Below are 15,546 nucleotides of genomic sequence, written 5' to 3' on the forward strand. Positions count from 1 at the left end.
ATAGAAGCTAGTATTATGGTAACAACATTTTGTAATTCCACTTTTTGTTTTCTAAATGATTTAAGAAATTAATGCACTTAAAAGAATTATTAGTTTATGTTTTGGGGGATACAGTATATAAAGATATAATTTTGTGACTTCAATAGTCAAAATGGATGGGGAAAAAGTTGTAAAGGAGCAGAATTTTTGTATGTTACTGAAGTTAAGGTAGCATAAATTCAAATTAGAGTGTTAGAACTTTAAGATGTTAAATGTAATCCCATGGGAATCATGAAGAAAATAGCTATAGAACATACACGAGAGAGAGAGAGAGAGAGAGAGAGAGAGAGAGAGGAACTTAAGCATTTCCCTACAAAAAATTAACCACAAAAGAAGAGAGTAATGCAGTAAATGAGGGACAAAAAAAGCTGTAGGCTATATAGGATATAGAAAAATGACAAAATTAAGTCCCATCTTATCCATAATTACTTTAAATTTCAATGGCTAAAACTATCCAATCAAAATACAAAGATTGACAGAATGGATCAAAACACATGATACAACTGTATGCTGTCTATAGGATACTTACTTTAGTTCCAAAGGTACAAACAGATGGAAAGTAAAAGGTTGGAAAATATATTCCATGCAACTAGTAATGCAAAGAAAGCAGGGGTAGCTATACTAATACCAGACAAACAGACTTTAAAACCAAAAAGTTTGCAAGAGACAAAGAAGGACATTACATATTAATAAAAAATCAATACAGCAAGAAGATATAACATCCCATTTACAATAGCATCAAAAAGAAAAAAATACTTAGGAGTTAACCAAGGAGGTTTAAGACTCACAAAATGAAAACCACAAAACATTGCTGAAAGAAATTAAATAAGACACAAATGGAAACACACCCCATGTTCATGGGTTGGAAAGCTTAATATTGTTAAGATGCCAGTGCTACCCAAAGCAATCTACAGATTCAGTGAATCTCTATTAAAATCCCAATGGTATTTTTTTGCATAAATAAATAAAATGCATCCTGAAATTCATATGGAATCTCAAGGGACCTCAAATAGCCAGAGCAATCTTAACAAAGACCAAAGCTAGAGGATTCACACTTCCTAATTGCAAAACTTACTACGAAGCTGTAGTAATCAAAACAGTACAATATTGGGGAAAAGGCAGACATATAGGTCAGTGGGATAGAATAGAGAACCCAGAAATAAACCCCTCAACATATATGATGAAATAATTTCTGGCAAGCTTGCCAAGACCACTCAGTAAGTAAAGGACAGTCTTTGTAATAAATGGTACTGGGAAAACTGGATATCCACAGGCAAAACAATGAATTTGAACCCTTATCTAAAACCATATACAAAAATTAACTTAAAATGTATCAAAGACTCAAACGTAAGAGCTAAAATAATAAAACTTCTAGAAGAAAACATAGAGCAAAAACTTGATGAGATTGGATTTGTCTTGAATATGACATGAAAGGCACAGGCAAAAAAAGAAGATATAGACAAACTGACTTCATGAAAAATTTTAAATTTTGCACATCAAAAGACAATGCAAACATTGCAATAAGGCAACCAACAGAATGGGAGAAGCTATTTGCAAATCATATATCTGATAAGGGATTGATATCCAGAACTCCTAAAAGTCAAAAACAATAAAAGCCTGATTAAAAACTGGCAAAGGGCTTGAACTGACATTTCTACAAAGAAGATACATGAATGGCCAGCAAGCACATGAAAAGATGTTCAACATCACTAATCACTGGGGAAATGCAAATCAAAACCATAATGAGATACCACCTTACACCCTAGAGTGGCTACTGCCAAAAAAAACAAAAACAAAAACAAAAACAAAACCAGAAAATAACACGTTGGTGAGGATGTGTAGAAATTGCCCTTGCGTACTGTTAATGGGAATGTAAAATGAAATGGTGCACCCACTGCGGGAAACAATATATCAATTCCTCAAAAAATCACTGTATGACCCAGCAATTCTAGTTTTGAGTATACACAGAACATAATTGAAAACAGGGTCTCAAAGAGGTGTACCCATGTTTATGACAGCATTATTCACAATACCTGAAACTTGCAAGCAACCTAGGTGTCCCATCAACGGATTGATGGATAATCATAATATAGTGTATACATTCAATGGAATATTATTCAACCTTAAAGAGAAAAGAAATTCTGACATATGCCACAACCTGGATAAACCTTAAAAACATTATGCTAAGTGGGTGCCTAGATGAGTTAGTCGGTTAAGCATCCAACTGTTTTTTTATTTTTATAGAAATAGAACATTGAACTTCTTTTTAAAAAATTTTTCTAAACATTTATTTTTGAGAGAGAGAGAGAGAGACAGATAACGAGCAGGGGAGGGGCAGAGAGACGGAGACACAGACTCCGAAGCAGGCTCCAGGCTCTGATCTGTCAGCACAGAACCTGACATGGGGCTCAAACTCACAAACCGTGAGATCATGACCTGAGCCGAAGTTGGACGCCTAACGACTGAGCCACCCAGGCATCCCGTAGCACCCAACTCTTTATTTCAGCTCAGATCATGATCTCACATTTCATGGGCTTGAGCCCCACATTGGGCTCTGTGCTGAGCATGGAGACTTGGGATTCTCTCTCTCTCTCTCTCTCTGTTTCTCCCTTTCTCGCCCTCCCTGCTTGTGCTCATGCTCTCTTTCTCAAAATAAATATTAAAAAAAAAAAAAACCAAAAACATTATGCTAAGTGAAATAAGCCTGCCACAAAAAGACAAATACTGTATGATTCCACATATACGAAATATTTTACAGTAATCAAAATCATAGAGACAGAAAATAGATTGGTGGTTGCCGGGGGCAAGGGCAAGTGGGGAATAGGGAGTTACTGTTTCATGGGTACAGAATGTCAATTTTTACGATGAAAAGGGCTATGGTGCTGGATGGTGGTGATAGTTGCACATGAATGCATTTAAAAATGTATACTTAAAAATGGTTAAGATGGTAAATTTTGTTATGTATATTTTACAATAAAAAAAAAGCAATAGCATGATCAGAAAAAAAAAAAAAAAGATTGTAGGAGTTAGGGTAGTATCTGCTGGTGAGGGTAGGAAGATGAGCTTGAACTGATGACTCACCAAGAGGTTATCTGCACAGGAGAGAAATAAACCCATTTATTTGTCTCAGTCCAGCAAATCCGTGTGCCACAGCTTGGAGAAGATTTGAAACACAGCCCTGTAGGATCTTTTGATCTTTGAATCACTATAATGATCTCGCTGAATTAATACATTTACAGAAAATCTTGCTGCTATTGCAAATTTTGATGATGTATCAGACAGGAAGCCTGGACCCTGCCATATATCCTGCATATGTAGCACTGCCTCAGACCATTACCTTGTCATCATTATGACTCTAATGGGATGCTGCTTTGTTCAGTGGAGTAAGGGGTTTCTTAAAAGTCAGAGATTGTCAAAGTGTGACCTGGGGGCTACCTCTGGTCTACTGTTTTTGTAAATAAAGTTTTATTAGAACACAGCCATGCTAGTTTGTTTGCATATTAATTATAGCTGCTCTTGCACTCTAATGGCAGAGTTGAGTAGTGGCAACAGAGATCACACGGCTCGCGAAGCCTGAAATATTTACTACCTGGCCCTTTACAGAAAATTTAAAAATGCCCACCCTTGTTATAACGGAGTAGGAGAAGAAAGGATAAAGGGATAGGTTGGAGGCTCATTGTGGGCATCTCGAATGGGGAGGCCAAGGTGTTCAGACCTTATCCTTCACTCAGGGAGGAGCCACTGTAATACTAAGAAAGTGCTGTGATGACAGAAATATGTTTAAGGAGAATTCTGGTGACTTTATTATAAATGCTGAGAAAATGGGGGCTGAAACAAAAGGCAGGGAGCATGGTTAGGAGGAAGCTTACAGTTACTTAAACTGAGGCGATTAGGGTCTGGAGCAGACACTGTTGGTTGTCTACCACCATTCAAACCCCCATCTTCCACTGTGGCAAGGCCCCGACTTTGTTAAGGTATCTATCCTCATGTGACCCAGAAAAAGATGGTCTCATCCCTGGCTCCTGGGTAAATCCTTGCCAACAATTGGTTTGGGGGATGGGCATGGGGCCTGGTCGTGGCCAGTGAGACACACGAGGTGTGGCTGCTCAGTGTGGAATGTGGGACTACCATAGCTGTCTTGCTACAAGCTTGTGTATATAGAGTCAACCCCCCACCCCCACCACAGAGTGAGGCCAAGAGAATTGCAGAGAAATAGAGACAGAGCCATTCTACATGTATATTTCTTGCTGAGATAATGATCTTCCTTTTGTTTAAGTCAATATGAACATCCTAATAGAAGGACCAAGAGAGGGCAGTAATTGTGAATTCACAAAAGAAGAAGTTGGAAGAAGAAATTCTGTGAAAGCAGATTAGGTCAATATTGAAGCTGAGCTATGAGAAAACAGAAGAGTAAATATGGTCCAAAGGTTTTAGCTCTGGTGACTGGGAACCTTAATAAACCATTAACAGAAAGGCACAAATGATGGGCATGGCCCACTGTTTCTGTTTTAGTCTATTTCCCTGTGAGGCCAACAGACATCCCAACAGAGGATCTGCTTTGCGTATTGCTTTGCATATTGCTTCCCAAACATGTGAGTATGAGATAAAGCTCATTTGACCCTACAATATTGTAGCTGTCAGCAAACATTCTAGGAATGCAGTTATATACAATATTTATTTTTTATTATAGATGTTTAAATTATAACAGAAAGGATGTATTGTTTTGTAGTGGTTGTTAGATTGGGACAAAATCATTTCCTTGTAGAATTCAAATACCCATTTTTTTAGGGTGAGAGTGCAAAATATTTTTCTAAAATTAGGGTGCAATAAATTTATAGTAGGAAAAATTCATTTAAGTATACATAGATAAGTGTACCTTAATTTCTTTATTATAAAAAATACATTAAATCCTATATTCATCTGCTTTTAAAATATTGCCCAAAGAAGAGAAGATATCCAATAAAAAAGTCAACGATGAGTTGCTTTTATACTTACAAAGAGACAAACACATGCAGAGAGAAAGAGACTGAATAAAGATTTGCGGGGGGGAGGGGGAAGGGAAAACAGTAGGAGAAACAGATGCATTGTCTTTTCATCATATAAATACCCACAGGATGAAAGCCTTGGTGGGTGCCATGGCCTGGCTAGAGCTACAGATGAAAACCCACAACTCAAGTGTTGCCCTAATACAAAGAGGCAAATTTCTTTTTTTAAAGTTTTTTTTTTTTCAACGTTTTTTTATTTATTTTTGGGACAGAGAGAGACAGAGCATGAACGGGGGAGGGGCAGAGAGAGAGGGAGACACAGAATCGGAAACAGGCTCCAGGCTCCGAGCCATCAGCCCAGAGCCTGACGCGGGGCTCGAACTCACGGACCGCGAGATCGTGACCTGTCTGAAGTCGGACGCTTAACCGACTGCGCCACCCAGGCGCCCCGAAAGAGGCAAATTTCAAACTCATTAATACTGCTTTAACAAAATTTTCTAGACAAAAAACGAGTTGATCAATGTACTAGAATAGAGTCTATGAACAGATAAATAGATATGTAGACAGAGATACAGTCAATTGGTTTATGATAAAGGTGACACTGCTATAGAGCAAGGGGAAAGACAGTCTTTTCAGTAAATAGTGTAGGGACAATTGGTTATCCATATGATTTTTTAAAATGTGGGGTGTCTGGGTGGCTCGGTCAGTTAAGTGTCTGACTTTTGACTTCGGCTCATGTCATGATCTCATGGTTGGTGAGTTTGGGTCCCACATCCGGCTCTGTGCTAAGAGCACAGAGCCTACTTGGAATCTCTATCTCCCTCCCTCACTCTCTCTCTCTCAAAATAAACACTTAAAAAAAATTTTATTATTATGTTTATTTTGAGAGAGAGAGAGACTGAATGCGAGTGGGGGAGGGGCAGAGAGAGAGGGAGACACAGAATCTGAAGCAAGGCTCCAGGCTCTGAGCTGTCAGCACAGAGCCCGACGTGGGGCTCGAACCCATGAGTGTGAGATCATGACCTGAGTTGAAATCGGATGCTCAACCGACTGAGCCACCCAGGCGCCCCAATAAACACTTTTTTAAAAAGTAGAAATACTTTTTATGTGATATGCAAAAAATTAATTCCAGAAGGACTGAAGATCTAAATGTGAAAAGTAACAGTAGATATTTTAAAAGAAAACGTGGAAAGAGGTCTTCATGACCTTGGAGTAGGCAAACTTTGCTTAAATGGGACCCACAAAAAAATAAAGGGAAAATTGGTAAATAGGACTATGTAAAATTAAGAGCTTTTTGATCAAAAGACCCCACTAAGAGAAAGAATAGGAAACACACAGGGTGAGAAAATATCTGACAAAGGACTTATATGTAGAATCTGATAAGAATTCCTACAAATCAATCATAGACAACCTAACAAAAAATGAACACAACACTTAAAAAGCCCCTTCATGGAAGCTGATTGCCACATAGCCCATATACATGAAAAAGAGCTCAATTCCATCAGCCATCAGGACAATGCAAATGAAAACCATAGTTGATATGTCTACAGATTTACCAGAATGCCTAAAATAGAAGCAACAAAATGCCAGATGTTGGTGAGAAAGTGGAATAACTAGAGTTCTCACACGCTGATGCTGGAAATGCGAATTGGTACATTTCCCAACATTTCCACACTATGCCCCAGAAATCCCACTCTTATGTATGTCTATATCTTGATGGCCCAACAGTTGAACTTACCAGTTATATACTGAATAGAAATGAGCTCAAGGATTCATCAAAGACATACACTAGAATATCTAGAACAACACTAGTCAGATTATCCCCCATTGCCTGGAAAAACAAAACTATACAGGCAAACGAACATGTGACTGCTTCTGGAGTTGTCCAACCCAGGTAGGTCCCAGTGGTAATAAACTCTGAAACCTCTTCATTAACATGCCTCCAGGCAGTCTTTGGCTGCAGCACAGCAGGGAGGGTAAGAGCACGGGATCTGAAGCCACACTGTGTCTGCATCCTGCAGACATCTGATTTTGGTCCAGTTATCTAAACTTTCTGTTCCTTCATTTCTCCATCTGTCAAGAAGAGATGATAACGGTAGTTTCCTCGTAGAGATTTTAGGAAGACTAAATGAGTCAATGCACACAAAGCACGGAGAATATTGCCCAACATATAGTAAATGTTTTAAAAATCTTAACGCTATTGGGGTGCCTGGGCGGCTCAGTTGGTTAAGCGTCCGACTTCGGCTCAGGTCATGATCTCACAGCTTGTGGGTTCCAGCCCCTCATTGAGCTCTGTGCTGACAACTCAGAGCCTGGAGCCTGCTTCGTGTTCTGTCTCCGTCTCTCTCTGCCCCTCCCCCGCTCATGTTCTGTCTGTCCTTCTCTCACAAAATATAAACGTTAAAAAAATTTTTTTAAGTCTTAATACTATTTATTAAACCTCTTTCATATGTTCCAGTGCTCTGATATGGCAGAACTCATGCCACTACAAAAATACCACATTTGGGCTAGAATCAATGAGGCACCAAAATTCACGAACTCGCCAAGGATTGAGAAAATACGACTTCAGTGGTAGAGAGGATAAAGATTGAGTTCAAACTGCTTTAATTATTTTCTGGCGATTCAGTGGTTTCTCTAACACTGTTATTTGTGTCTTTTGTTTTGTTTTGGGAGGAGGAGGCGGCTCTATGCCCATAAGTAATGATAATATGCTTCAATCGTGGTGTTTTTAAGGGTAGTGTGGATGTCTGGCTCATCTCTATATTCTTCATGAAGCCAAGTAGATACAGGAGGCACTAAATGCGTGTTTGTTCAAACAAAGAGGGCAAGTTCTCATTGATGGTGTACTTGTTTCTCTTTAGTTAGAAACCAACAAGGGTCATTGTTTTGCTATATTTTGTTTTCAGTTTGACTGAAGGATAGACAGACATATTTAACTTGAGGTGTAAAAAGAGGAATTACTTTCCACTAGAAAACAGCTTGTTCTGAAATTACCAAGAAGTGAAGCATCTTTCTTTAAAAACAAAACACAGGTATCCAAATAAACATTTTCTAAACTGTCCCTAAATAAGTTACATTATCTTATGCAAGTAATTTCTGCTTTACGGTAGAGTTCAGCATTTACTGACATGAGAGATCCAGATGAATCGAAAAGGGATCAATGCCAGAATTTTAAATGGGCAAATTGAAAAAGAAAAGAAATTCTAGTCAATTGTAACATAATGAAAAACTCCAAAATTGTTACGATGACCATCAACCCAACACAACTTTAATTCAGTTATTTTACTTTATAGAAAGAAAAATTAAACATTTTAACTTTAAAATTTTTTAATTTTTAAAAATAAGTTTTAGTAATATATACAAAATTAATTTTGATTTAAAAATGGTTTCTGAAGTCGTCCATTACCAATACCAGTCTGGTTGGATTTATAGCTCCTGGACTTTAAAATAATTTAATAAGTAATTTCTTGGCATTGATACTATCAATACACAAACTGACTAGACCATCCATCATGCATTAGATATGCTGTCGCATTTAGACCTCACTCTGTTTTACCCATAAGGAAACAAGACTCATGAAGTTAAATCACATACCCAAGTCACAGAGTTACTAAGAGTGGAACTTGGGTCTGACTCCAGGTTTCTACACAATCTCTCACTTTTCCTAAATATATGTACATTTCTCAGTACAGCTAGATTTTTTTTTTTTTTTCAGTTTTTACCTTCCACAGTCACCCAGGATGAAGCAACTTTTAGAACAGTGGTAAAACAACAAAATGTGTTTGTTGTTTTTGTCTTTGTTTTTGTTTTTCAGTTTTCTCCTACATGTCTGAATCACTTTAATCAAGTTTTGAAGTCCCCAAGCATCTTCTGTGTCCTAGAAAGAGGCCATTTTGTTGGATCTCATACATGTTAGCATTGACAATTTGTTTCTGTCTTGCTAAGAGAGGTGGTTAACGGATAAAGCTTGCTCTCAGTCATTTGTTGTTGCTGATTTAAATTTTTTTCATTATTCATGCTTGATGTGGCATTTTCTTTAATTCTCACAAAAAGATTCTTCTAGTCAGTTTCAGTTATGCAAGTTTTGTTGTCTACTGAGTAACTTCTCCATAATCTTTCATTTTTCACAACTGCAAAGCACTGAGGTGGAAACAGCTTTTTGTGTCTTGTGAAAGTCTGGGTGCTTGGTCTTGGGGCAGACGGCCAAACCTTCCCAAGGAGAAGCCAAGATCTGAAAGGGGAAACCTAGGTTTGGGGGATTTTGATAGTCACCAATAACCCCCCAAATGCTGGCCAAAAGTTTTACCTTGCAGTTATGCAGAAACTTTGCTTGTGTTAAACTCAGTTCTTAGACTGGATACATATATTGGAATCTTTCTTGCAAATTTCCCCAAGATCCAAATGTTTTAGTGATTTCATATCAAAAGAAACATATTTCATATCTATAACACCATAAACAATGGGTTGATTTGTTCTACTCATTTTTTTTTTTTTAACAGTATCATATGGATCTAAACCCACAGTCAGAGCCCATAAGTAAACTGATCATGCTTTTCCATAGTCAAGCCATACTGGGAGTGAAACCAGTGAAAACTGGGGAAAAGGTAAATGAAAGAAAATAATTCAGTCCAGATTGAAAATCCATTGGTGGTTCAATTTAGTTGTTTAAACTCCCTCACCTCTGATGTTTGTATTTAGTCTTACACATTAAGGAGAGTTATCATTTCTTACAAGTAGTACTTGAAAGTTCCTAGAAGGCAAATAATTGAGCTCAGATTTTAAAAATTATAATTTATTTGGAATAGGTAGTATGTTCACATGATTCAAAAGTCAAAAGGTCCTACCAGTAAGATTGTCCCACTAGGAACCCACTATGCCACTCCAAAAACAACCAGTCTTATCAGCCTCTTATGCATTCTTTCAGATATACATTTTTTGCATATACATGTAAATATGTATCTACATTTTTTCCCTTTCAAATAATACAAAATTTATATCTGCAAGGATAGTGTACATAATATCAAACTAAGTGTACCCAGTATACACACTAAGTACCTGGTGTACAAAGTGTTCATAGTATAAATGCACACATAATACAATGTACAAAGTGCTCATACTATACTGTTCTATATTTTCTTTTTTCAATTTAACAATAACTATATGTCAGAGATATGTTTCATATCAGTACAGAAAGAACTTCCTCATCTGTTTATGTGGCCGTCTAATATTCTTGTTTGGATGCAACGCCCCATTCATTTAACCAGTTCCCAAATGATGAACATTTGGGTTATTTCCAATGTTTTGCTATCACAAACAAAGCTGAAATCCTTTCAGCTTTAAAACCCTTTTTTAAATCAAAATTAATCTCATATTTATTAATTCACATATCCTTCACAGTAAGGATACGTGAATATCCTGACACACATGTCATTTTTCACATACGAGAATAGAACTGTAGGGTAAATTTCTATAAGGAAAATTCCTGGGTCATTTATCATTTTGATAGATATTGCCAAATTATCCTTTTCAGAGGTTGTAGCAATTTACATTCCCACTAAAATGTAAGGGATCACGGATTTTCTTCCATTGTTAAATTTATCCAAAGGGGAAAGGGGAGGGGGATAGGGGAGGAAGAGGAGGATGATGACGACGACAAGGAGGGGCAGCAGCTGCCCACACTGCTATGGCCTGGATATTTGTGTCCCCTCAAATTCACATGTTGAAATTCTAACCCCCAAAGATGATGGTCTGAAGATGATGGAGCCTATGGAGGGTTCTTGGGTCATCAGGGTGAAGTTCTCATGAGTGGGATCAGTGTTCCTATGAAGGAGACACCACAGGGATCCTCTGCCCCTTCCACCATGTGGAGAGACCACGAGAAGGTGCTGGGTACAAGCCAAGAGGAGGATCCTGACCAGAAGACAACCATGCTGGCCTTGGCCTTGGTCCCACCTGGACCTGGGACTTCACAGTCACCAGAAAGGTCAGAAATAAATTTACCAGTCAGCTGCTCTGTGGTATTTTGCTATAGCAGCCTGAACGGACTAGAAACGCACACCATCAGACGCAGGCATCTTCTCCATTCTCCAGGGTCCAAGTTGAATCTGGCCTCATTGGTGAAAGTTTCTGGCACCAATGATTTCCTCCTTCTTCTACTTTATAATGTTTGCTGTCCTCTCTTCTCACTGTCCTGAGACATTTTCTTCAAGTCTCATATTCTCCAACATTTGAATTATGACTTAATTCTTCTTGAATTTATGTATTATGTCTTCAGTTAGACTGTAAGCTTCTTGAAAGCAGTGGCCACATTTCACATCTTTGACTCCTCTGCTATGCCTTGTAAATGCCTGGCCTAGAGAAGTTGGCCAACAAGTAATTGTGACCCACGGATATGGTTGTAATGGAACTGTGAAGAAACATGAGTGGAATTTCAAGTATTAAAGTGGCACTTGTGGGGTGCCTGGGTGGCTCAGTAGGTTAAGTGTCCGACTTCGGCTTGGGTCATGATCTCGTGGTTTGTGAGTTCGAGCCCCGCATCAGGTCTGACAGAACGGAGCCTAGAGCCTACTTTGGATTCTATGTCTCTCTCTCTCTCTCTCTCTGCCCCTCTCACACTTGTATGCATGCTCTCTCTCTCTCTCAAAAATAAAGAAACATTAAAAAAAAAATTTTTTTTTTAAGTGGCACTATATCTCATCTTTGGCATGGGCTGGGGAAGGGAAATCAACCCCTAGACTACAAAGAAGGAGAACAGAGGTAGAGGGAAATACAGGAAGCAAAATCAGATTAATATGTTAAGATTTGCCACAATCCTGACACAAAGACTTCTTCTGGTAAACCCATTTACTTCTTGAGAATTTTCCTTCCCCAAAATGGAGGCACCAGAACACTGTCCTAACTCGGTTTTGCCACCATCGTAGTCATCCCCAGGAGTCTCAAGGCACTGGATCTGAGAGTGTGATCCTTCAGCTGGTCTCCAGCCTGGAGATGATGCAAGATCAGATTCACCTCCGTTTACCTTCCCTCCAGCCAGGATGTGGCTGCCTATTGTTTGAGGCATAGCCTTGAAGGGGGTGTCCCTTCTGCAGTGCCTAGGGTCTTAACATCTCATCTCCCCTCCCTATCTGGATCATCCCCAGATTTGCCACCTGGCCTGAAAGGCCCTACTGAGGGGCTGAATCCTGAGGCCTGCATGAGACTTAACTCCACACCAGACTGCTGCCCATCTCCGCAGCCTTGACTCTCATTTTCTGCAAGAGATCTAGAAAGATCCAGAAAGATGACACTGACTAGAAGGAGGAAGATGGGGATCTGTGTTTTCTTCAATGGAGATAGAGGTTCTGAACTTCTGCTTCATTTAATTCCATTCTTCTATACTACAGAATCTGCAATCAGATCATAAATTGATGAAAAAATGGAGCTAAAATATGATAACTTCATAATTAAGAAACCAAGAAGTGTAGGGGCACCTGGGTGGCTCAGTGGGTTAAGTGTCTCTCTCTTTTTTTATTTTGAGAGAGAGAGAGAGAGAGAGAGAGAGAGAGCAGGGGAGGGGCAGAGAGAGAGAGGGAGAGAGAGAGAATCCCAAGCAGGCTCCATGCTGTCAGCACAGAGCCCGATGTGAGGCTCGATCCCACAAACCGTGAGATCATGACCTGAGCTAAGATCAAGAGTTGGATGCTTAACTGACTGAGCCACCCAGGCGCCGCAAGCATCTGACTCTTGATCTCGGCTCAGGTCACGATCTCACGGTTCGCGAGGGCAAGCCCTGCATCGGGCTCCACGCTGACAGTGAGGAACCTGCCTGGGATTCTCTCTCTCTCTCCCCTCCCCTACTTGCACACTCGCTCACACTCTCTTTCTCTCTTACTCAAAATAAATAAATTAACTTAAATGAGAAAAAAAGAAACCAAGAAATGTACATTTCAGCCAATTTGGCCACCTATTCTCCATTCGAAATTATGTCATAGTAGTCTTATATACATTACTTTTAAATGACCACTTTATATTTTTCTGTTGAGGGAAAAGACATAAGTAAATAATCAGCAAGAATTATAATAAAAACTATTGCTTGGTATATCTCATCACCAGCCCATGGCATTAGATGAGCTAATATAATCCCAGTGTCTAGCCTGAAGTACGTGCCCAATAAACGGTAATTATCATGACTTTTAATGACAAAACCTCACCACTAACAATTGTTTCAGTTTCCTCAAACTTTAGTTTCTTTTAAAATATAAATAATTCTGAGAATATTTAAATTATAATAAGGGTAAGTTGGTTTACTGATTTCCTTGAAACTCTGGAGGCCTGGAGCAGGGAAAAGTCATAAAAATGGAATGCATCTGTCTTCACAAATATGGCCAGGGATAGCAATTGTGCAAAAGTTAACTCTGAATTCTAACTTTTAAAATAGTAATAATCTAAGTTTTCTAAAATATTTAGATAAAAATATATTTGGTTGGGGCACTGAGGTGGCTCAGTCGGTTAAGCTTCCGACTTTAGCTCAGGTCATGATCTCATGGTTCGTGGGTTCCAGCCCCACGTTGGGCTCTGCGCTGACAGTGTGGAGCCTGCTTGGTATTCTCTCTCTCTCTCTCTCTCTCTCTCTCTCCCCCTCTCCCCCTCTCTCTCCCCCTCTCTTTCTCTCTCTCCCCCCACCCCCGCCGCCCCGCTGATGCGGTCTCTCTCTCAAAATAAATAAATAAACTTAAATAGTAATAATAATAAATAAAACTACAAATCTTTTTATGGCCCCATCCTAGACCAGGCTTTAACCCTCCACTTGACTTCACGCTAAGATGTCTCACTTCCCTTTCAGAGTGTGAAGACTGGAATACATCCAGCTTTACAGGCATTGGCCTTCATGTCCATGTTTACTGTCCTGCGAAGAGGACTCTCTGAGAGGAAAGCCCCTTCAGTTTCCTTATTGCTGTCTGTTTTGTTTTTTTAGAGAGAGTAAGCACAGGCAGGGGAGGGGCAGAGAGAAGGAGAGACGGAATCCAAGCAGGCTCTGTGCCATTAGCACAGAGCCCAATGCAAGGCTTAAACTCACAAACCTTGAGATCATGACCTGAGCCGAGATAAAGAGTCTCAGAAGCTTAACCCACTGAGCCACCCAGGCGCCCCTCCTCAGAGCTGTCTTGAGGACCACTCCCTCCCTCTCATCCTCCCTCCTCTCCTTCCTCCCTCAGATCTTCAATTTTTGTGACACAACTTTGACTCTTTTCTTGGTATTGTCCTAAAAGAAGCTATCGAGTAAGAGAGAATGAAAACTTTCAATACATCCTTTTTAAACAAATAATTCTCTTGATCGATTTCATCACACTTAACTCAAGAGTATGCAACATAAATGGCAGCTATGAAAAAAATTACTAGGAAGGTAGCTGCAGATATTCTAAGCAACTTTTCCCACCAGGATATTAAACTGGACGTGGTTTTCTAAAACCTAGAAAACAAGAAAATGGACAGGCTGGTGCACCGAGGAACAAAATAAATATTTTATTAAATTAATGCAGGTGTAAATAATGACAATTAAAACGCAGAACTAAGTATCCTCTCTGCCTATGTCTTTTACAGTGAAACACAAGACAAAGATATAAAGTGCCTTACAAATCTAACACCACAAGAAGGCATTAACATTTAGGAATGGAGTGAACAGACTGTCCTCCAACTCAGCCAGAACCCTCTCTTGTACCTCACACAGAGGATACAGTCACGCAAACAACGGATGCTGTACAAATGAACGTGTACAAAAAGAGAACAGAAGGAGTTCTGTTCTGTTGGAGATTCTGTTTCTTCAGCCTTGACATGTGGCAAAGCAAAGGTTTTCCTTGTTGATAACACAGGTAGATGGCGAAGACAGAAGGAATACGCTGGGGCCTCCAGAGAGGGCATGTAAATTCAAAGTTCTGAAAAGCAGTATCTTGGATCTTTGTAGTGATGAGAACTGGTAGGACTCAAGGGTTCAGGCACAGCCCTTTTCAAGGGTTCAGGCTCACCTTTTCTAGCACAGGTGAGAGGCAAAGTACAGTACTGGAATTTCAAAAAAACAAAAACAAAACAAAAAACAAAACACAATAAAACCCACTCATGTAGTTTTGCAACTGCAACATCAAAGTCTAGTTTATACTCAAGAGAAAACAGAGAGGAAAAAACAAGTTCCACACATGATTTGGTCGTAGAGAATTAGTATTAAAGTCAGCCCTTAGGACTAGGTTGACCCCGTGTACCCTGGAGAACCCAAGGGTTTCACTTTGAGAAACACAACAGAAACCAAATCCAAACTCAGTCACAGAGCACTCAACAAATGCTGTTGTCTAAATGTGGATGAAGTAATATTTAGGATGTACTAAGTCTTAGAAAAGATACTAACAGGCTATGGAAGAAGCAAAGAAGCAAAGAAGACATGACGCCCGGCCTCTGGGAACTTCACATTGGTTCCAGCCGCTACATGAGGAATAATATATTCAATAAAAATAGCAAAGCGCACAGCAGGTGAATAGTGTGTTACCACTTACGT

The sequence above is a fragment of the Panthera leo genome, chromosome D4 (genome assembly GCF_018350215.1).
Source record: "Panthera leo isolate Ple1 chromosome D4, P.leo_Ple1_pat1.1, whole genome shotgun sequence".
Taxonomy (NCBI): domain Eukaryota; kingdom Metazoa; phylum Chordata; class Mammalia; order Carnivora; family Felidae; genus Panthera; species Panthera leo.